The 22,953-nt window shown below is 36.2% G+C and overlaps 1 protein-coding gene across 2 annotated transcripts in view; it reads left to right on the top strand.

The window, feature by feature from the left end:
* The window catches only part of KLRK1 (killer cell lectin like receptor K1), a 59,417-nt gene extending 36,859 nt beyond the window's left edge, over positions 1–22,558 (top strand). For both annotated transcript variants that reach the window (XM_049882488.1, XM_049882487.1), the window contains 3 exons: positions 21,115–21,213; positions 21,887–21,991; positions 22,416–22,558. The gene's annotated coding sequence lies outside the window, so the exon portion shown is untranslated. The remainder of the gene's footprint in view (positions 1–21,114; positions 21,214–21,886; positions 21,992–22,415) is intronic.
* The last annotated feature ends 395 nt before the right edge of the window (positions 22,559–22,953 follow it).

Raw genomic sequence — 22,953 nt, 5'->3', positions numbered from 1 at the left:
TCTTTAGGAGAGATTTCCACCAGTGTAAATACCTAAGTGTGTGAACATTATTATGGTTCTTGTTACATATTGATAAAATGACTTTTTATAATTCTATATTTATAACAGCAACAAAATAAATTAGAAAAAAATTGTTCAAATCTCTAATGCCACTTGTCTATATTTTCTTTTAATGTTTTTTAACATTAATCCACACATGTAGAAACTGGAGCATATGGAATTAAGCACTTTACCTCAAGAGGTGGCAATCAAGAACCTCTCAAGGTCTCAGGCTCAGTTAGCTGGCAATGACTGTTGGGTTGCAACAGGCCACACAGCCCACGCTTGGTACATGTTCTGTGCCAGAGTTGATGACTTAAAGTTAGAAAGTTCCAAAAAGAGAAAAAAGAATTATATCAATAGACCAAAAATAATATTTAGATGAATTTTCTAACCATTTTTATATTGATTTGAGAATATACATATTCTATTTTTTTATGTATATACACATATGTATGTATAAAAAACCAAAACCACACCTATTGCCATCGAGTTGATTCTGCCTCACAGTAACCCTATAGGACAGAGTAGAAGTGTCCCATAGGGTTTGCAATGAGTAGCTGATGGATTTGAACTGTCAGACTTTTGGTTAGTAGTCAGTCTCTTAACAACTGCACTCTAATATATGTGTGTGTATATGTATATATATAAAAAACATATACATACATGCACACATATACATATATATACATATACATCATTTAAAAAGATTAATTACTTATAAAATTATTTCTGGTTTATTCTAAAGTTGTCATTTATTATGGGTATGTAGAAAAATGCAGATTCATATTTATGAAATTAGAATATTCCATATTACAAATATAAAATATGAATAATTTTTCTCTGTATTTTATATGGTAGGCAGTTTTCAAAAAATTATATTCTGAAGACGGTTATATTCTTGACACTTTCTGAATATAATATACTTGCATTCAATTATGTAACTTTTCCTCTTTTTTGATATATAAGATCTTCTGTTTATTACAATTATGATTATTTTCATTTGCTATTGTAAATCACAATGAAAATTCATCCTTGTAAATAATCATACCACCTTTCTCATTATCCCCTTAGAGTAAATTTGTAGAAAAATTTTGGTTCAAAGAATACACACACAAAGCATCAAAGTCAGCATTTTCTTATCTCAAGATTTTTCCCATATTTTAAATATGGTTTCAATTTTCATTTTAATGGCTACATAATATTCTATAACATGTATCTAACATAATTTATTTAATACCTTTTAATTGTTAAATATTAGGTTTTTAAAATTTTTTGCACCTTCATGATTTTGAATAAACAATTTGTTTTGGAAATCTTAGAACATGAAACTTTGTTCCTATTTATAAATATTAAATTCCATTTCCATAATTGGTAAAGATTTATAAACACACATATAGTGTATAATTTATTATGCTTTCAAAGGCAGAGTAGTAAAATTTGTAATCTTTTATAAATGACAAATTACATCTTATTAAACTATGTATTTATTTTTAGATGAAAGAAAAATAATCCTTTTTTTTTTTTTTTTGGCCATTTGAACTTTCTCTTTGTAGAATAATCTCGTCAAGCCCAGTATCCATTTAGTTGTTGGAAATTTTCTCAATTTCAAATTGCTATATTTTAATTTTATCTTTTTTTTTTTTCTCTTGTTTATTATAGGAATACTAATAGTAACAACTTAATAGCATTATAGGGAGGGTTAGAGGAGATAACAGTAAGAGTTCCAACCAAAATTGGTTTTCAGTCAAATCATAATAACCTTCACATTGCTAAGTCACCATTGACCATTTCTCAGACTTAACCTTACTTTACTTGGCTTCCATGCTGACTACACGTGTTTCTGGTTTAACTGAATGTTTATCTCTGAGGGTATTGATTATAGTTTTTAATGTTTGTTTTTTGCTCCCTACATAGTCCCTATGTACCCTAAGTTGAATGTTTTCTGAAGTTATTAATAGTCTATCGTTTTGGTAGCTCTGGCACAGTATCTAGTGTTCTTCGGGTCTCTATTGCTCTTAAAAAACTGATTTAAAAGTAATGAATAAACATAACTGTAGGGTAAATCCCAAATCTCAATAACATTACTCAGACTGGTAATTTCTCAAAAAAAAAAAAACTTCCAATATCATGTTTTGTACGATTCATTCATGTATTCATTCACTTATCAAGTATTTATTGAGTTTCTATCATGTGCCAGATACTCTTCTAGCTCTTTGGGATAAAACAGAGAAAAAAAATATACTTCTCTGAACTCATGGTGATTCCCTTCCAGAGAGAGGAGACAGAAGGCAAACACAGGTATAATGAATAAGTAAATGGTAAGCATGCCCATGGAAATTCTGAAAGCGTATTGAAGGATAATGTAAAAACTCCCAGGATTTCCTGTATCTGGGCCTGTGGGTCTGGAAAGTCTCAGTTCACTTTATCTGGAGAACAATTTTTTTTTTTCTCCCTTCAGCTCCTGATAGATAGAAGAATGATAATTTCTTTCTGGCTTGTACCAGGGATGGACAATTGTAAAGATTGTTTTTTGATGCTTAACCCTCGCCTTTCCTCAGTATAGTACACCTCAATACTTAAAAAAAAAATGTCCTGGTTTGAAGGACAAATCTGTTTGGTTTCGTTTCTAATCTTCGGATACTTGGGTTTCTTTTTTCTTATTCTGCACAATAAGAACAAACATTTACTGAGTATTTATATTCTAAGACACAAATATCTGTTGCCACTATTTTGTTCTTATCTCTTCTCCCATTCTTTCATACTTCGCCTTTATACCATTTTATTCCCTTAAAAGAAAAAAAAAAAAAACCTTTGCTGTCAAGGGGATTGTGATTCATGGTCACTGCATGTGTTGTAGAGTAGAAGTGCTCCACAGGGCTTTCTTGGCTGTAGTATTTGTGCCAGGCCTCTCTTCCATGGTGCTGCTGGCGGGTGTGAACAGCCAACCTTTAGGTCATTAGTTGAGCACAAACAATTTGTGCCATCCAGAGACTTACTATTATTTTAAAGAGGTTTAATAATGAGAAAATTACAATAGGGGTGGGGATTAAAAATCCTGGGGGGATTTTTAAGTCTTTTTTAGTGAATTCATATAATACCAAGTATATTTGTTTCTTTACCTGTAACATCTTGACTTGAACCATGAAATTTTCCTAAATTTTAACTTTACCTCTGCTTAGTTTTTAGGTTATTGTGTGACTTTGTGGTTGTAATACAATATAAATAGTGACATATCTGTTGCAAACCACTGCCTCAAATTTTATACCATATGTCTAAGTTTTGGGCAGTCATCATGAAACCACTTGCCTTTTTCACATCTGTGTGATGATTTTAATCCAAGGTTCAGTGAGTAAAGGAGTGTAAAGCCAATATCCCACATGGACTCCTGTATTCATTTCCTGGGGCTGATAGAACAAAGTCCCACAAACTGGGTGGCTTGTAAGAACAGAAATTTATTCTCTCACAGTTCTGGAGGCTAGAAGTTCAAACTCAGGGTGTCTGCTGTGCTGATTTCTTCCAAGGACTCTGAGGGCAAATCTTTTCCATGCCTTTTTCCTAACTTCTAGTGATGGCTGCTGGTCCTTGGCATTCCTTGACTTGGAGATGCACCACTCCAGTCTCCGCCTCTATCTTCACATGGACAGCTTCTTTCTGTATCTGTTTCCTCTGCTTATAAGAACAACGCTCCTATCGCAGTAGGTCCATCCTACTTCATTATGTCCTCATGGAAACTTTCCTAATAAGGTCTTCACAGATTGTTTTTCCAAACAATGTCACATTCACTGTTACCAGGGGTTAGGACTTCAACATATCTTTTTGGGGGACAATTCAATCCATAACAGCACCAAAACATAATCCGAACAAATCCTGCCCACACTACACCGTCTCCCTTTCCTGGCCAAAGCTCATCTCTGCATAGAAGAACACTAAAAGAAACAGCTGAGGAAACAAAAGTAAATGAAAGGAACACTTATCCATGCTTTTTTTTTTTTTTTTGAGAAAACACCTTTCCTGGGAATTTTATTCATAACTGACATCAATCCTTATCAAAAGATTCTGTTTCCCTTTTACTGAATTCTCTCCCAGGTGCTGGGTACTCTGGAACCTCTCACCTGCCAAAGCCCACAAATGCGAAATTATGACTAACACAGTCTGTAATTTTGATATCTTAACCACACTCCCTAATACACACTCCACATGCACATATCCATATCAGCTATATATATACATAAATATATATATACATGTATTCATTTCCCTTGTCTTAGACATCTAGTGCTGCTGTAACAGATATACCACAAATGGATGACTTCAACAAAAGTTTATTCTCTCACAGGCTAGTGGGCTGGAAGTCCAAATTCAGGGTGTTAGCTCCAGGGGAAGCCTTTCTCTCTAACAGCTCTGGAGGAAGGTCCTTGACAACAATTTTCTCCTGGACTGGGAGCTTCTCAGCATAGGAACCCCAGGTTAAAAGGACATGCCCTTCTCCTGGCACTACTTTCTTGATGGTATGTGGTCCCCATGTCTCTCTGCTCCATTCTCTCTTTTATATCTCAAAAGAGATTGGCATAAAGCACAACCTAATCTTGTAGATTAAGTCCTGCCTCATGAACATAACTGCCTCTAATTCTGCCTCATTAACTTTATAAAGGTAGGATTTACAACACATAGGAAAAGCACATCAGATGACAAAATGGTGAATAATCATACAATACTGGGAATCGTGGCCTAGCCTAGTTGACATATAATTTTGCAGGACACAATTCTATCCATGACATCTCTCTTATGCTTTTATAAAGCTTTTTTTTTTCCCCACTCCATCTATTCTTGAATTTTGTATGTCACAGAGAATCTGGCAATCAGACTGACAAAGAAATAAATGTCTTTAAAATACAGAACAATAATATTAGAGAAAGAATAGCTTACGTCATGAGTTGAGATAGGAAAGGAGGGATTTATTATATGTTAATAAATTTAGTTTCCATAAAAATTGCTTGTGTCTTTTGTATAAGTTGCCTGAGTAGAGTAAACCACAGTACTTCGTATTCAATCAGCAGCATGAAGTCTTATCACCTGTCCACGGTCTTTCATTGATTTCACCCTGAATATCCTGAAGAGTAAAACAATAGGTATTCAAAAGCACACGTTTCAAGTAGGAAAAGACCAACAGTGGCAAACTGTAAACCCATAAAGCCTACAAGATCATGATAGAAAGTCACTAACAAGATTATTAGAGACAGTCTTGAGAGCAATTTCAGTTGGGGCAGAAACAGAGGCCAGATGGAGGTGAAAAAGGAATCAAAAGAATGTGGGAAAGTGGGGATAGTGTATTTAAACTATTTCAAGCATTTCAAAAGAAATTTGAGGGAGAGAGATAGCTTGAAATTAGAAAACGTAGGGAGAATGAGAGACTATTTTTTTGTTTTTTTCCCGATTTTGGCTTGAATCATTTTTTTAGATTATAGAGATGTGAAATGGCTTTTAAAGTAAGCAGAAAGACACTAAATGAGAGGACTTAATAGTGTTCTGGGAAATGGGGAATATATATGTAAATGAAGTAAGATAAAATTCTGTTACTATTTTAACTGTATTAACATACTTAACATTTCTATAACAAAATTTTTAAAAGAAAAACAAGCAAACAGAAAAAATACAAACAGGTCAGACAAGGAGTTGATACACTTAATATATAATAAGCTCAACAAAAGAAATAAAACACCCAAAAGGCAAAAGTGTGCAAGCAGAATATTCCCAGAACAAATAAAAATAGTCAAAATCATAAAAGTTAAAAATCAAGTTCAATAGATGAAGAAAAGTAAATTAAAACTAAAGTGTCAATGTTTGCCTATAAATTTCCAAACTTGAAAGTAACATTCAGACTTGGCAAAACTTGATATTATTGTATTTTTTAAATAATTTTTATTGTAATTTAAGTGAAAGTTTACAAATCAAGTCAGTCTCTCACACAAAAACCCATATACACCTTGCTACACACTCCCAATTACTTTCCCCCTAATGAGACAGTGCACTCTCTCCCTCCACTCTCTCTTTTCGTGTCCATTTTGTCAGCTTCTAACCCCCTCCACCCTCTCATCTCCCCTCCAGGCAGGAGATGCCAACATAGTCTCAAGTGTCCACTTGATCCAATAAGCTCACTCCTCACAAGCATCCCTCTCCAACCCATTGTCCAATCCAATGCATGTCTGAAGAGTTGGCTTCGGGAATGGTTCCTGTCCTGGGCCAACAGAAGGTCTGGGGGCCATGACCACTGGGGTCCTTCTAGTCTCAGTCAGACCATTAAGTCTGGTCTTATGAGAATTTGGGGTCTGCATCCCACTGTTCTCCTGCTCCCTCAGGTGTTCTCTGTTGTGTTCCCTGTCAGGGCAGTCATCAGTTGTAGCTGGGCACCATCTAGTTCTTCTGGTCTCAGGATGATGTAGTCGCCGGTTCATGTGGCTCTTTCTGTCTCTTGGGGTCGTAATCACCTTGTGTCCTTGGTGTTCTTCATTCTTCTTTGATCCAGGTGGGTTGAGACCAATTGATGCATCTTAGATGGCTGCTTGCTAAGGTTTAAGACCCTAGAGGCCACTCTTCAAAGTGGGATCCAGAATGTGTTCTTAATAGATTTTATTATGCCAATTGACTTACATGTCACCTGAAACCATGGTCCCCAGACCCCTGCCCCTGCTATGCTGGCCTTCGAAGCATTCAGTTTATTCAGGAAACTTCTTTGATTTTGGTTTAGTCCAATTGTGCTGACCTCCTCTGTATTGTGTGTTGGCTTTCCCTTCACCTAAAGGAGTTCTTATCTACTATCTAATTAGTGAATGCCCCCTCCCACCCTCCCTCCCTCCCCCCTCTCATAAACACAAAAGAATGTTTTCTTCTCAGCTTAAACTATTTCTGAAGTTCTTATAATAGTGGTCTTGTACTGTATATGTCCTTTTGCAACTAATTTCACTCAGCATAATGCCTTCCAGGTTCCCCCACATTATGAACTGTTTCACAAATTCCTCACTGTTCTTTATCGATGCCCAGTACTCCATTTTGTGAATATACCATAATTTATTTATCCATTCATCCGTTGATGGGCACCTTGGTTGCTTCCATGTTTTTGCTATTGTAAACAGTGCGGCAATAAACACTGGTGTGCATATATCTGTTCGTGTAAAGTCTCATTTCTCTAGGATATATTCCGAGGAGTGGGACTGCTGGGTCTATGGGGCAGTTCTACTCTGACCTATAGGGTCGCTATGAGCCAGAATCGACTAGACAGCAACGGCTTTTTTTTTTTTTTTTTTGGTTTTATGGTAGTTCTATTTCTAGCTTTTTAAGGAAGCAGCAAATCGATTTCCAAAGTGGTTGTACCATTTGACATTCCCACCAGCAGTATATAAGTGTTCCAATCTTTCCACAGCCTCTCCAACATGTATTATTTTGTGTTTTTTGGATTAATGACAGCCTTGTTGGAGTGAGATGAAATCTCATTGTAGTTTTGATCTGCATTTCTCTAATGGCTAATGATCGTGAACATTTCTTCATATATCTGTTAGCTATCTGAATGTCTTCTTTAGTGAAGCGTCTATTCATATCTTTTCCCCATTTTTTAATTGTGTTATTTGTCTTTTTGCAGTTGAGTTTTTGCAGTATCATGTAGATTTTAGAGATCAGGTTCTGATCAGAAATGTCATAGCTAAAAACTTTTTCCCAGTCCATAGGTAGTCTTTTTACTCTTTTGGTGAAGTCTTTGGATGAGCATAGGTGTTTGATTTTTAGGAGCTCCCAGTTATCTAGCTTTTCTTCTGCATTCTTTATAATGTTTTGTATCCTGTTTATGTCATGTATTAGGGCTCCTAACATTGTCCCTATTTTTTCTTCCAGGATCTTTATTGTTTTAGATTTTGTATTTAGGTCTTTGATCCATTTTGAGTTAGTTTTTTTTGCATGGAGTGAGGTATGGGTCTTGTTTAATTTGTTGCAGATGGATATCCAGTTATGCCAGCACCATTTGTTAAAAAGACTGTCTTTTCCCCCATTTAACTGTTTTGGGGCCTTTGTCAAATATCAACTGCTCATATGCGTATGGATTTATGTCTGGATTCTCAATTCTGTTCCATTGGTCCATGTATCTGTTGTTGTACTAGTACCAGGCTGTTTTGACTACTGTGGTGGTATAACAGGTTCTAAAATCAGGTAAAGCAAGGCCTCCCACTTTGTTCTTCTTTTTCAGTAATGCCTTATTTATCCGGGGCCTCTTTCCCTTCCATATGAAGTTGGTGATTTGTTTCCCCATCTCATTAAAGAATGTCGTTGGGATTTGAATTGGAATTGCATTAAATGTATAGACTGCTTTTGGTAGAATAGACATTTTTATAATGTTAAGTCTCCCTATCCATGAGCAAGGTATGTTCTTCCACTTATGTAATCGTCTTTTGTTTTCTTGTAGAAGTGTACTGTCGTTTTCTTTGTATAAGTCTTTTACAACTCTGGTCCGATTTATTCCTATGAATTTTATCTTTTTGGGGGCTATTGTAAGTAGCATTGATTTTGTGATTTCCTCTTCGATGTTCTTTTTGTTGGTGTAGAGGAATCCAACTGATTTTTGTATGTTTATCTTGTATCCCGATACTCTGCTGAACTCTTCTATTAGTTTCAGTAGTTTTCTGGAGGATTCCTTTGGGTTTTCTGTGTATAAGATCATGTCATCCGCAAATAGAGATACTTTTACTTCTTCCTTGCCAATCTGGATGCGCTTTATTTCTTTATCTAGCCAAATTGCTCTGGCTAGGACTTCCAGCACAATGTTGAATGAAAGTGGTGATAAAGGGCATCCTTGTCTGGTTCCTGATCTCAATGGGAATGTTTTCAGGCTCTCTCCATGATGTTGGCTGTTGGCTTTGTATAAATGCCCTTTATTATGTTGAGGAATTTTCTGTCTATTCCTATTTTGCTAAGAGTTTTTATCATGAATGAGTGTTGGACTTTGTCAAATGCCTTTTCTGCATCAATTGAGAAAATCAAGTGATTCTTGTCTTTTGTTTTATTTATGTGGTGGATTACATTAATTGTTTTTCTAACATTGAACCATCCCTGCATACCTGGTATGAATCCCACTTGGTCATGGTGAATTATTTTTCTGACATGTTGCTGAACTCTTTTGGCTAGAATTTTGTTGAGGATTTTTGCATCTACATTCATGAGGGATATAGGTCTTTAATTTTCTTTTATTGTGGTGTCTTTACCTGGTTTTGGTATCAGGGATATGGTAGCTTCATAGAATGAGTTTGGTAGTATTCCATCCTTTTCTATGCTGTGAAATACCTTTAGTAGTAGTGGTGTTAACTCTTCTCTGAAAGTTTGGTAGAACTCTGCAGTGAAGCCGTCCGGACCAGGGCTTTTTTTGTTGGGAGTTTTTTTTTTTTTTTTTAATTAATTTTTATTAAGCTTCAAGTGGACATTTACCATCCCAATCAGTCTGTCACATGTAGGTTTACACACATCTTACTCCCTTCTCCCACTTGCTCTCCCCCTATTGAGTCAGCCCTTTCAGTCTCTGGTTTCGTGCCAATTTTGTCATCTTCCCTCTCTCTCTATCTTCCCATCCCCCCTCCAGTCAAGAGTTGCCAACACACTCTCCAGTGTCCACCTAATTTAATTGGCTCACTCTTCATCAGCATCTCTCTCCCCCCCACTGACCAGTCCTTTTCATGCCTGATGAGTTGTCTTCGGGGATGGTTCCTGTCCTGTGCCATCAGAAGTTCTGGGGAGCATTGTCTCTGGGATTCCTCTAGTCGCATTCATATCATTAGGTATGGTCTTTTTATGAGAATTTGGAGTCTGTATCCCATTGGTCTCCTGCTCCCTCAGGAGTTGTCTGTTGTGCTCCCGAGCAGGGCAGACATCGATTGTGGCCGGGCACCAACTAGTTCTTCTGGTCTCAGGATAATGTAGGTCTCTGGTTCACGTGGCCCTTTCTGTCTCTTGGTTTCTTAGTTGTCGTGTGGCCTTGGTGTTTTTCCTTTGCCTTTGCTCCAGGTGGGTTGAGACCAATTGATGTATCTTAGATGGCCGCTTGTTGGCATTTAGGACCCCAGGCGTCACAATTCAAAGTGGGATGCAGAATGTTTTCATAATAGAATTATTTTGCCCGTTGACTTAGAAGTCTCCTCAAACCATGTTCCCCAGATCCCAGCCCCTGCTCCGCTGACCTTTGAAGCATTCATTTTATCCCGGAAACCTCTTTGCTTTTAATCCAGTCCAATTAGGCTGACCTTCCTTGTATTGTGTGTTGTCTTTCCCTTCACCCAAAGCAGTTCTTATCTACTGATTGATCAATAAAAAGCCCTCTCCCTCCCTCCCTCCCTCCCCCCTTTGTAACCACAAAAGTATGTGTTCTTCTCCGTTTTTTCTATTTCTCAAGATCTTATAATAGTGGTCTTATACAATATTTGTCCTTTTGCCTCTGACTCATTTCGCTCAGCATAATGCCTTCCAGATTCCTCCATGTTATGAAATGTTTCAGAGATTCGTCACTGTTCTTTATCGATGCGTAGTATTCCATTGTGTGAATATACCACAATTTATTTACCCATTCATCCGTTGATGGACATCTTGGTTGCTTCCAGCTTTTTGCTATTGTAAACAGCGCTGCAATAAACATGGGTGTGCATATGTCTGTTTGTGTGACGGCTCTTGTATCTCTAGGGTATATTCCGAGGAGTGGGATTTCTGGGTTGTATGGTAGTTCTATTTCTAACTGTTTAAGATACCGCCAGATGGATTTCCAAAGTGGTTGTACCATTTTACAATCCCACCAGCAGCGTATGAGAGTTCCAATCTCTCCACAGCCTCTCCAACATTTATTATTTTGTGTTTTTTGGATTAATGCCAGTCTAGTTGGTGTGAGAGGGAATCTCATCGTAGTTTTAATTTGCATTTCTCTAATGGCTAATGATCGAGAGCATTTTCTCATGTATCTGTTGGCTGCCTGAATATCTTCTTTAGAGAAATGTGTGTTCATATCCTTTGCCCACTTCTTGATTGGGTTGCTTGTCTTTTTGTGGTTGAGTTTTGACAGAATCATGTAGATTTTAGAGATCAGGCACTGGTCGGAGATGTCATAGCTGAATATTCTTTCCCAGTCTGTAGGTGGTCTTTTTACTCTTTTGGTGAAGTCTTTAGGTGAGCATAGGTGTTTGATTTTTAGGAGCTCCCAGTTATCTGGTTTCTCTTCATCATTTTTGGTAATGTTTTGTATTCTGTTTATACCCTGTATTAGGGCTCCTAGGGTTGTCCCTATTTTTTCTTCCATGATCTTTATCGTTTTAGTCTTTATGTTTAGGTCTTTGATCCACTTGGAGTTAGTTTTTGTGCATGGTGTGAGGTATGGGTCCTGTTTCATTCTTTTGCAATTGGATGTCCAGTTATGCCAGCACCATTTGTTAAAAAGACTATCTTTTCCCCAATTAACTGACACTGGTCCTTTGTCAAATATCAGCTGCTCATATATGGATGGATTTATATCTGGGTTCTCAATTCTGTTCCATTGGTCTATGTGCCTGTTGTTGTACCAGTACCAGTCTGTTTTGACTATTGTAGCTGTATAATAGGTTCTGAAATCAGGTAGAGTGAGGCCTCCCACTTTCTTCTTCTTTTTCAGTAATGCTTTGCTTATCTGGGGGTTCTTTCCCTTCCATATGAAATTAGTGATTTGTTTCTCTATCCCCTTAAAATATGACATTGGTATTAGGATTGGAAGTACGTTATATGTATAGATGGCTTTTGGTAGAATAGACATTTTTACTATGTTAAGTCTTCCTATCCATGAGCAGGGTATGTTCTTCCACTTAAGTATGTCCTTTTGAATTTCTTGTAGCAGAGTTTTATAGTTTTCTTTGTATAGGTCTTTTACATCCTTGGTAAGATTTATTCCTAAGTATTTTGTCTTCTTGGGGGCTACTGTGAATGGTATTGATTTGGTGATTTCCTCTTCGATGTTCTTTTTGTTGATGTAGAGGAATGCAAGTGATTTTTGTATGTTTATTTTATAATCTGAGACTCTGCCAAACTCTTCTATTAGTTTCAGTAGTTTTCTGGAGGATTCCTTAGGGTTTTCAGTGTATACGATCATGTCATCTGTAAATAGTGATAGCTTTACTTCCTCCTTGCCAATCTGGATACCCTTTATTTCTTTGTCTAGCCTAATTGCCTTGGCTAGGACTTCAAGTACGATGTTGAATAAGAGCGGTGATAAAGGGCATCCTTGTCTGGTTCCCATTCTCAAGGGAAATGCTTTCAGGTTCTCTGCATTTAGAGTGATATTGGCCGTTGGCTTTGCATAGATGCCCTTTATTATGTTGAGGAATTTTCCTTCAATTCCTATTTTGGTAAGAGTTTTTATCATGAATGGGTGTTGAACTTTGTCAAATGCCTTTTCTGCATCTATTGATAAGATCATGTGGTTTTTATCTTTTGTTTTATTTATGTGATGGATTACATTAATGGTTTTTCTGATATTAAACCAGCCTTGCATACCTGGTATAAATCCCACTTGATCAGGGTGAATTATTTTTTTGATGTGTTGTTGGATTCTATTGGCTAGAATTTTGTGGAGGATTTTTACATCTACGTTCATGAGGGATATAGGTCTAAAATTTTCTTTTTTTGTAATGTCTTTTTTTTTTACCTGATTTTGGTATCAGGGAGATGGTAGCTTCATAGAATGAGTTGGGTAGTATTCCCTCTTTTTCTATGCTTTGAAATACCTTCAGTAGTAGTGGTGTTAAGTCTTCTCTGAAGGTTTGGTAGAACTCTGCAGTGAAGCCGTCTGGGCCAGGACTTTTTTTTGTTGGAAGTTTTTTGATTACCGTTTCAATCTCTTTTTTTGTTATGGGTCTATTTAGTTGTTCTACTTCTGAATGTGTTAGTTTAAGTAGGTAGTATTGTTCCAAGAATTTATCCAGTTCTTCTAGGTTTTCAAATTTGTTAGAGTACAGTTTTTCGTAGTAATCTGAAATGATTTTTTTAATTTCATTTGGCTCTGTTGTGATGTGGTCCATCTCGTTTCTTATTCGGGTTATTTGTTTCCTTTCCTGTTTTTCTTTAGTCAGTCTGGCCAATGGTTTATCAATTTTGTTAATTTTTTCAAAAAACCAGCTTTTGGCTTTGTTAATTCTTTCAATTGTTTTTCTGTTCTCTAATTCATTTAGTTCAGCTCTAATTTTTATTATTTGTTTTCTTCTGGTGCCTGATGAGTTCTTTTGTTGCTCACTCTCTATTTGTTCAAGTTGTAGGGACAGTTCTCTGATTTTGGCTCTTTCTTCTTTTTGTATGTGTGCATTTATCAATATAAATTGGTTTTTTCTGAGCACTGCTTTTGCTGTGTCCCAGAGGTTTTGATAGGAAGTATTTTCATTCTCGTTGCTTTCTAAGAATTTCCTTATTCCCTCCTTGATGTCTTCTATAACCCAGTCTTTTTTTCAGGAGGGTATTGTTCATTTTCCAAGTATTTGATTTCTTTTCCCTGATCTTTCTGTTATTGGTTTCTAGCTTCATTGCCTTGTGGTCTGAGAAGATGCTTTGTAATATTTCGATGTTTTGGATTCTGCAAAGGTTTGTTTTATGACCTAATATGTGGTCTATTCTAGAGAATGTTCCATGTGCGCTAGAAAAAAAAGTGTATTTTGCAGCAGTTGGGTGGAGAGTTCTGTATAAGTCTATGAGGTCAAGTTGGTTGATTGTTGTAAGTAGGTCTTCCGTGTCTCTATTGAGCTTCTTACTGGATGTTCTGTCCTTCTCCGAAAGTGGTGTGTTGAAGTCTCGTGCTATAAATGTGGAGGTGTCTATCTCACTTTTCAATTCTGTTAAAATTTGATTTATGTATCTTGCAGCCCTGTCAGTGGGTACGTAAATATTTAATACGGTTATGTCTTCCTGATCAATTGTCCTTTTTATCATTATATAGTGTCCTTCTTTATCCTTTGTGGTGGATTTAAGTCTAAAGTCTATTTTGTCAGAAATTAATATTGCTACTCCTCTTCTTTTTTGCTTATTATTTGCTTGATATATTTTTTTCCATCCTTTGAGTTTAGTTTGTTTGTGTCTCTAAGTCTAATGTGTGTCTCTTGTAGGCAGCATATAGATGGATCGTGTTTCTTTATCCAGTCCGTGACTCTCTGTCTCTTTATTGATGCATTTAGTCCATTTACATTCAGAGTAATTATAGATAAATAAGTTTTTAGTGCTGTCATTTTGATGCCTTTTCATGTGTGTTGTTGGCCTTTTCATTTTTCCACATACTTTTTTTGTGCTGAGACGGTTTTCTTAGTAGATTGTGAGATCCTCATTTTCATAATGTTTAACTTTATGTTTGTTGAGTCATTACGTTTTTCTTGAGTTATGGAATTGATATTCCTTTTTGTGGTTACCTTATTATTTACCCCTATTTTTCTTAGTAAAAACCTATCTTGTATCGTTCTATATCGCCTTGTATCACTCTCCATCTGGCAGTTCAATGCCTCCTATATTTAGTCCCTCTTTTTGATTATTGTGATCGTTTATCTATTGATTTCCATGATTTCCTGTTATGTGTATTTTTTTGTTTATTTATTTATTTATTTGAATTAATCTTACTTTGTTTGTTTTTGTGCTTTCCCTATTTGAGTTGCATTGATATCTGGATGGTCTGTTTTGTGACCTTGTATTGTGCTGGTACCTGATATTATTGGTCATCAGGCCAAGCAATCTCCTTAAGCATTTCTTGCAGTCTTGGTTTAGTTTTTGCAAATTCTCTAAACTTGTGTTTATCTGTAAATATCTTAATTTCTCCTTCATATTTCAGAGAGAGTTTTGCTGGATATATGATCCTTGGTTGGCAGTTTTTCTCGTTCAGTGCTCTGTATACGTCGTCCCATTCCCTTCTTGCCTGCATGGTTTCTGCTGAGTAGTCTGAACTTATTCTTATTGATTCTCCCTTGAAGGAAACCTTTCTTTTCTCCCTGGCTGCTTTTCAAGTTTTCTGTTTGTCTTTGGTTTTGGCAAGTTTGATGATAATATGTCTTGGTGTTTCTCTTTTTGGATCAATCTTAAATAGGGTTTGATGAGCATCTTGGATAGATATCCTTTCGTCTTTCATGATGTCAGGGAAGTTTTGTGTCAGGAGTTCTTCAACTATTTTCTCTGTGTTTTCTGTCCCCCCTCCCTGTTCTGGGACTCCAATCACTCGCAAGTTATCCTTCTTGATAGAGTCCCACATGATTCTTAGGGTTTCTTCATTTTTTTAATTCTTTTATCTGATTTTTTTTCAGCTATGTTGGAGTTGATTCCCTGGTCCTCCAGAAGTCCCAGTCTACATTCTAATTGCTCGAGTCTGCTCCTCTGACTTCCTATTGCGTTGTCTAATTCTGTAATTTTATTGTTAATCTTTTGGATTTCTACATGCTGTCTCTCTATGGATTCTTGCAACTTATTAATTTTTCCACTATGTTCTTGAATATCCTTTTTGAGTTCTTCAACAGTTTTATCAGTGTGTTCCTTGGCTTTTTCTGCAGTTATCCTAATTTCATTTGTGATATTTTTAAGCATTCTGTAAATTAGTTTTTTATATTCTGTATCTGATAATTCCAGGATTGTATCTTCATTTGGGAAAGATTTTGATTCTTTTGTTTGGGGGGTTGGAGAAGCTGTCATGGTCTGTTTCTTTATGTGGTTTGATATGGACTGCTGTCTCCGAGCCATCACTGGGAAACTAGATTTTCCAGGTAATCAGCTGGTACGCTGGCTCTTAGTTCTGAAAACGATCGCTGTCTGCCCGTATTTGTTCGTTCTCCATCTCTAAGTCTGTGTTTGTTGTTCCGAGTTCGTAGATTGTTATATATGTGATCGATTCACTTGTTTTTCTGAGTCTTTGTTGCAAGAGGGATCCGCGGTAGCGTCCACCTAGTCTTCTCTCTTGGCGCCGCCTCTGTTGGGAGTTTTTTGATTGCGTTTTCAACCTCTTCTTTTGTTATGGGTCTATTTAGTTGTTCTACCTCTATTTGTGTTAGTTTAGGTAGGTAGTGTTTTTCTAGGAATTCAGCCATTTCTTCTAGGTTATCAAATTTGAGTATAGTTTTTAATAGTAATCTGATACGATTCTTTTAATTTCAGTTGGGTCTTCTATAATATCACCCCTCTCATTTCTTATTCAGGTTATTTGCTTCCTCTCCTGTTTTCCTTTTGTCAGTTTGGCCAGTGGTTTATCAATTTTGTTGATTTTTTCAAAGAACCCGCTTTTGGTCTTGTTAATTCTTTCAATTGTTTTTCTGTTTTCTATTTCATTTAGTTTAGCTCTAGTTTTTATTTGTTTTCTTCTGGTGTCTGTGGGTTTCTTTTGTTGCTCTCTTTCTATTTGTTCAAGTTATAGGGATAATTCTTTGATTTTTGTCCTTTCTTCTTTTTGGATGTATACATTTATTGATATAACTTGGCCTCTGAGCATGGCCTTTGCTGTGCCCCAAAGGCTCTGATAGGAAGTGTTTTCATTCTCATTGGTTTCTCTGAATTTCTTTATTCCATCCTTAATGTAGTCTATAATCCAGTCTTTTTTGGGCAGGGTGTTGTTCAGGTTCCAAGTGTTTGATTTCTTTTCCTGTTATTGATTTCCGCTTTTATGGCCTTATGGTCAGAGAAGATGCTTTGTAACATTTCAAAGTTTTGGATTCTGCTAAGGCTTGCTTTATGACGTTATATGTGGTCTATTCTAGAGAATGTTCCATGTGCACTAGAAAAGAAAAGTATATTTGGTTGCTGTTGGGTGGAGTGTTCTGTATATGTCTATGAGGTCAAGTTGGTTGATTGTGGCATTTAGATCTTTCTTGTCTTTATTGAGCTTCTTTCTGGATGTCCTGTCCTTCACTGAAAGTGTGGTGTTGATGTCTCCTACTATTATTGTGTAGTTGTCTATCTCACTTTTCAATGCTGATAGAGTTTGTTTTATGTATCTTGCAGCCCTGTCATTGGGTGCATAAATATTTCATATGGCTATATCTTCTTGGTGTATTGTCCCTTTAATCATTTTATAGTGTCTATGGATTTAACTTTAAAGTCTATTTTGTCAGAAATTAATATTGCCACTCCTGCTCTTTTTTGATTGTTGTTTGGTTGATATATTTTTTCCATCCTTTGAGTTTTAGTTTGTTTGTGTCTCTAAGTCTACTTTGTGTCTCTTGTAGGCAGCATATAGATGGATCTTGTTTTTTAATCCATTCTGTCACTCTCTGTCTCTTCATTGGTGCATTTAGTCCATTTACATTCAGGGTAATTATGGATAGGTATGAATTTAGTGCTATCATTTTGATGTCTTTTTTTGTGTGCTGTTGACAGTTTCTTTTTCCCACTTGATTTTATGTGTTGAGTAGATTTTCTTTATATATTGATTGTCCTTTCCTCATATTTGTTGTTGTTGATTTTGTTTCTACTGAGTCTATTTTTCCCTTGTATTTTATTTTGATGAGTAGGATACTTTGCCTCCTTTGTGGTTACCTTATTATTTACCCCTATTTTTCTAAATTTAAAACTACCTTTTATTTCTTTGTCTTGCTGTATCTTCCTCTCCATATGGAAGGTATATGATTACTTTTCTTAGTCCCTCTTTATTATTTTAATGTTGTCTTCTTTTATATAATAACATTCCTGTTACCCTGTTTTGGACTTTTATATATATCTCTATCTCTATCTCTATCTCTATCTCTATCTCTATCTCTATCTCTATCTCTATCTCTAGCTCTAGCTCTAGCTCTAGCTCTAGCTCTAGCTCTAGCTCTAGCTCTAGCTCTAGCTCTAGCTCTAGCTCTATCTCTATCTCTATCTCTATCTCTATCTCTATATCTATATCTATACCTATATCTATATCTATATCTATATCTATATCTATATCTATATCTATATCTATATCTATATCTATATCTATATCTATATCTATATCTATATCTATATCTATATCTATATCTATATCTATATCTATATCTATATCTATATCTATATCTATATCTATATCTATATCTATATCTATATCTATATCTATATCTATATCTATATCTATATCTATATCTATATCTATATCTATATCTATATCTATATCTATATCTATATCTATATCTATATCTATATCTATATCTATATCTATATCTATATCTATATCTATATCATCTATCTTGCTTTTTTTTTTTTGGATTTTGCTGTCTGAGTTGACTTCTGGTTGCTCTGTGCAGTGTTCTAGTCTTGGGTTGATACCTGATATTATTGATTTCCTAACCAAAGAACTCCCTTTAGTATTTCTTGTAGTGTTGGTTTGGTTTTTATGAATTCTCTAAACTTGTGTTTATGTGGAAATGTCTTAATTTCACCTTCACATGTAAGAGACACCTTTGCTGGATATATGATTCTTGGCAAGAAATTTTTTCCTTCGATTTTTTAAGTAGGTCATCCCATTGCCTTCTTGCCTGCATGGTTTCTGCCATGTAGTCTGAGCTCATTCTTATTGGCTCTCCTTTGTAGGTGACTTTTCATTTTTCCTGTAGTGCTCTTATAATTCTCTCTTTATCTTTGGTTTTGGCAAGTTTGATTATAATATATCTTGGTGACTTTCTTTTAACACCGACCTTATGTGGAGTTCAATGAGCATCTTGAAAAGATATCTTCTCATCTTTCACGATATCAGGGAAGCTTTCTGCCAAAAAATCTTCAATTATTTTCTGTTATCCCTCCCTCTTCTGGTACTCCAATGATTCATAGGTTACTTCTCTTGATAGAGTCCCACATGATTCTTAAGGTTTCTTCATTTTTTTTAATTCTTGTATCTGGCTTTTCTTCAAATATATTAGTGCCAAGTGATTTATCTTCGAGTTCAGAAATTCTAGCTTCTATTTGCTCATTTCTGCTCCTCTGACTTTCTATTGAGTTGTCTAATTCTGTAATTTTATTGTTAATCTTCTGAATTTCTGATTGCTGTCTATGGATTTTTCCAGCTTATTAAACTTTTCATTATGTTCCTGAATAATCTTTCTAATTTCTTCATCGCTTTATCTGTGTGTTCCTTGGCTTATTCTGCCAACTGCCTCATGTCCTTCCTGATGTCTTGAAGGGTTCTGTATATTAATCTTTTGTATTCTGGCTCTGGTAATTCCAGGAATGCACTTTCATCTAGAAGATCCCTGGATTCTTTGTTCTGAGCACCTTTTGAGGTGATCATGGTCTGTTTCTTTATGTGACTTGATATTGAGTGTTGTCTCTGAGCCTTCTATAAGTTATTGTATTAGTTTATGCTTGCTTACCATGTTGTAGCTGCTCACTTTTTTTTTTTTTTTTTGGTATACCCCTATGGGTTGCTTGAGTGAACCAGCATGATTGTTTTCACCTTTGGAGCTCTGGTGTCCTGTCCTTGGCTGGCTATAGATGTTATCAGGTATATCAGCCTAGGAGCCCATTCAGTTATTTTGTATGAATTCAACTCAGGTTTCCAGGTTGCTGATCATCAAGTGTGTGGTACAGGTTCTGTCCTAAAGTCTTAGAGGGGCAGGGGTGATTGACGTATATACCAGTATCTGATTGCAGCAGGGGGTCACACTCTGAACAAGGTAGGGGGCTGAGAGCCAACCTCCATGTGTCTCTGAGGAAAACGCATCTCTGTTCTCTAGAACGTGCTGGTGGGTGGGTTGTGTAGAGGGGCCGTGGGCACCCAAAGTTTTTGGTTGTAAGGACTGGGAGGTACAGTTATCTTTGGACTCCTGTCGTGGGTGGCTGGGTAACCCAAGTGGAGCTACCACCCCTTAGGTTCCTGGTGTGGGTAGGTAAGGACCTTGTTTAATAGGCAAAGCAATGTCAAATGTCAAACATCCACCTCTCCACTGCATAGCTTAAATGGTTGGAGTTTGCCAACGAGGGCCTATTCTCCCGAAATAGACCCACGCAGATCCATCCAGAACAGAAAGGTGTTCAAGGTCTATACTTCTGTCCTGAGTTTCCCCAGTTAATGGAGCTAGCAAATTATCTTTTATGCCCAGTTGCAAATTTTTTCCTTCCACAAGGCTGGGAGGATGGCTCTAGGTGCTCACCAGGGTCTATCTCAGGTCCAGAGATTCAGCCGTTGAAGCTGGCTTGTGGGGGGTGGGTGGGTGTGGTAAAATATACACAAGTACTTTGCTTTTGCCGAGAGCGCCGTTCTCCTCAGTTTCCAGAGGTGAGCAGGCTGTGTGGCTGGCTGCTTCTCCCTGAGGAAACTGCGGCTGAAAGCTAGTATCACCCCGTCACCACTGCCGCCTCTGCCACCGCCGCTCTGGGAACGGTACCTGAGGGCTCCCTGCGATTCAGGTCCAGTAACTCCTCTCCACTTCTGAATGGTCTTTTCCTCCCTCTGCCCCTCAGTTCATTGTCTAAGCTTGCCTTTGATTCTCAGCGTTCCCAGCTTGTGACAAATATACTCATTTCACTTGTTTTTTCTGGTCTGTGTTGTAAAGAGGGCTCGCTGGAAGCATCTGTCTATTCTGCCATCTTGGCTCCGCCTCCCTGCTGTATATTTTTTTTAATCATAGAAAAGAAATGAAAGTTACCTCAGTTTCTGAAAAGAGCAGAATAGTCAAGTAAATTATCATATAACCATGGAGTGAATATTATGGAGTCAATTCACAAACATTAAAAAAAAATAATAATGGCTTGTGAAAATGTTAAAATAAACTTTAAATATGTAAAATAAACACAGTAAAGTCAATAAAAGAAAATTATGGTGGCTTCTGAGAGAAACAATTCAGAATTGATTTTTAATTTTTTATCTTTTTTCAATTTTCTAAATGTTATAGAATTATTACATATAAGTATAGTTATTTTAAGAAGGAAACAAATATTTTACATTTGTAAAAAAAACTAAAATTTATATTAAGACCATTAACTCCAAGAACAATTTAATATTATTTGGCAGATGTACAATATCTTGCAGCCATTCCTTTGGAATTTGATTATGAACCAATCAGAAACTATGAAGAAATGTATAAACATATGAAAGCTAATACTGAAAAAGTCTTACTCATCTCTTTCTAATAGATTTTTCTGCCCCATCTCCCTCATGGAAATCCATTGCCATAGTTCTGTGGATCATCTGCTTGGTGCTCCTTTTGTCTGTGGGCATCTTAGCCACAAAGTGTAAGTCTCTATAATAGAAAAGAAGTCAGCTTGTTCACTGTTTTTAGAAAGAAATCTCTTTAAGGTAACTTATTTTACAATTTAATTTATTGAGCACCAACTATATTCTAGGCACTGTATATCTGTTGGAAATCCTGGTGGCATAGTGGTTAAGTGCTACAGTTGCTAACCAAAAGGTTGGCAGCTTGAATTCACCAGGTACTCCTATGGTGCAGTTCTACTCTATCCTATAGGGTCACTATGAGTCGGAATTGACTCGAAGGCAACAGTTTTTTTTTGGTATATCTGTTACAAGTAATTTTAAGAGCCAAAAAAAATTTTTTTTTTATCACGTTACTAACCATTTTCTACTCAGAATATCTTCTCTTTTGTCCTTGACTTGTTAATCTTATTTCTCATACTTAAAACTCTGATTAAGATTTTTCTGAGAAATCTCCCCCAAGTTTTCTCTAATCAGAGTCAGTTGCTCTATAATTTGTACTCTCACTTATATTAAGCTAATTTTTCTGTCAGGCTAGTATTTTAATTAAACTTGTTTGTGTATTATTCTCCAGTTATGAGGTCAATGATAATGTTTTATTCCATTTAACGTTCCCATAACAAAGTGTTTGTGAAGTAACAATTTTAAATTAAATGTAATAAGTCAAACTGATGTTTGTTATTTGTAATTCAGTAGCAGACATACATTCAGGAAATCTTACCTCCAGCCGGCAAACAGATCAGAAGGAAATTATTTCAGGAATTTCAGGGATTAAGCAACCATCAACAAATACTCAAGGTAATTTAGGAATGAGACCACAAGTTTTCTAAGAGTTAGAACATAATTGTATGTATATAAAAAAAAAAATATATGTGTATCTGTATATATAAATAAACATGCAAATATTACACATATGTTAGATATTCAGGTTATATAGCCACAAAAATCCACTTAAAATTGTAAGTTATTGTTAATACTGACTTATTAATAACAACTGTGTTCCTAGAATTATAGTATCATTAGTTATTTCTTAGCATCATCGAAGTTAGCAGAGCAGCAGCCTAAACTGTGGGAATATATTTTCATTATTTAATTTATGTATTGCTTATGATTTATTTTTCACAATTTAAACACCTAATTTTTCATTTATAAATGCACTTTTTTATTGTTGTTCTTACAAGAGAGACACTTAAATTTGTTCTTTTTTTTTTTTTTCCTGTAGTTTGGAAATGTCAGCCTTGTGAGGACAACTGGCACCAGCATGGGAAAAACTGCTACTTTTTTTCTGAAAATGTATCTCATTGGAGAGACTGTCAGCTTTATTGTAACACTTTGCTTTCAAGTTTTCTAAAAATAAAGACTGAAGAAGAGATGGTAAAGACTGTATATGTTTCTTATATGTCACTGTCGCACCAGGAAAAATATCTTAGACCCCAGGCTTCCTTTCTTTTAAATTTCATGTCCCAGCACAGGGGCCTTCATATGGTATGCATCAGGTTATGCCATCTCTTTCTTAGATCCCTCAGAGGCCTTCTCAGGGCCTAGTGTAATGTCCCCAGTGCACACCATTTGTTCAAGTTTCTTTGACATCCTAACTCTTGCCCATCTCTCTTGTTTGTCACCAATGGCTCTCCATCACTCTCACTCTTTCATTCAATTGTTTCAACACACTCTCTTATGCAGTCCTCCTCCAAGTGTAATTCAGTCTGCTCCTGACAGTACTCTTCACTTCCCAGCCTGTGTTACCTTTTCCTGATAAA

Source organism: Elephas maximus, chromosome 4 (assembly GCF_024166365.1).
Source record: "Elephas maximus indicus isolate mEleMax1 chromosome 4, mEleMax1 primary haplotype, whole genome shotgun sequence".
Classification (NCBI taxonomy): Eukaryota; Metazoa; Chordata; class Mammalia; order Proboscidea; family Elephantidae; genus Elephas; species Elephas maximus.
The sequence above is the reverse complement of the archived record's forward strand: the minus strand, read 5'-3'. Positions and strand labels throughout refer to the sequence as shown.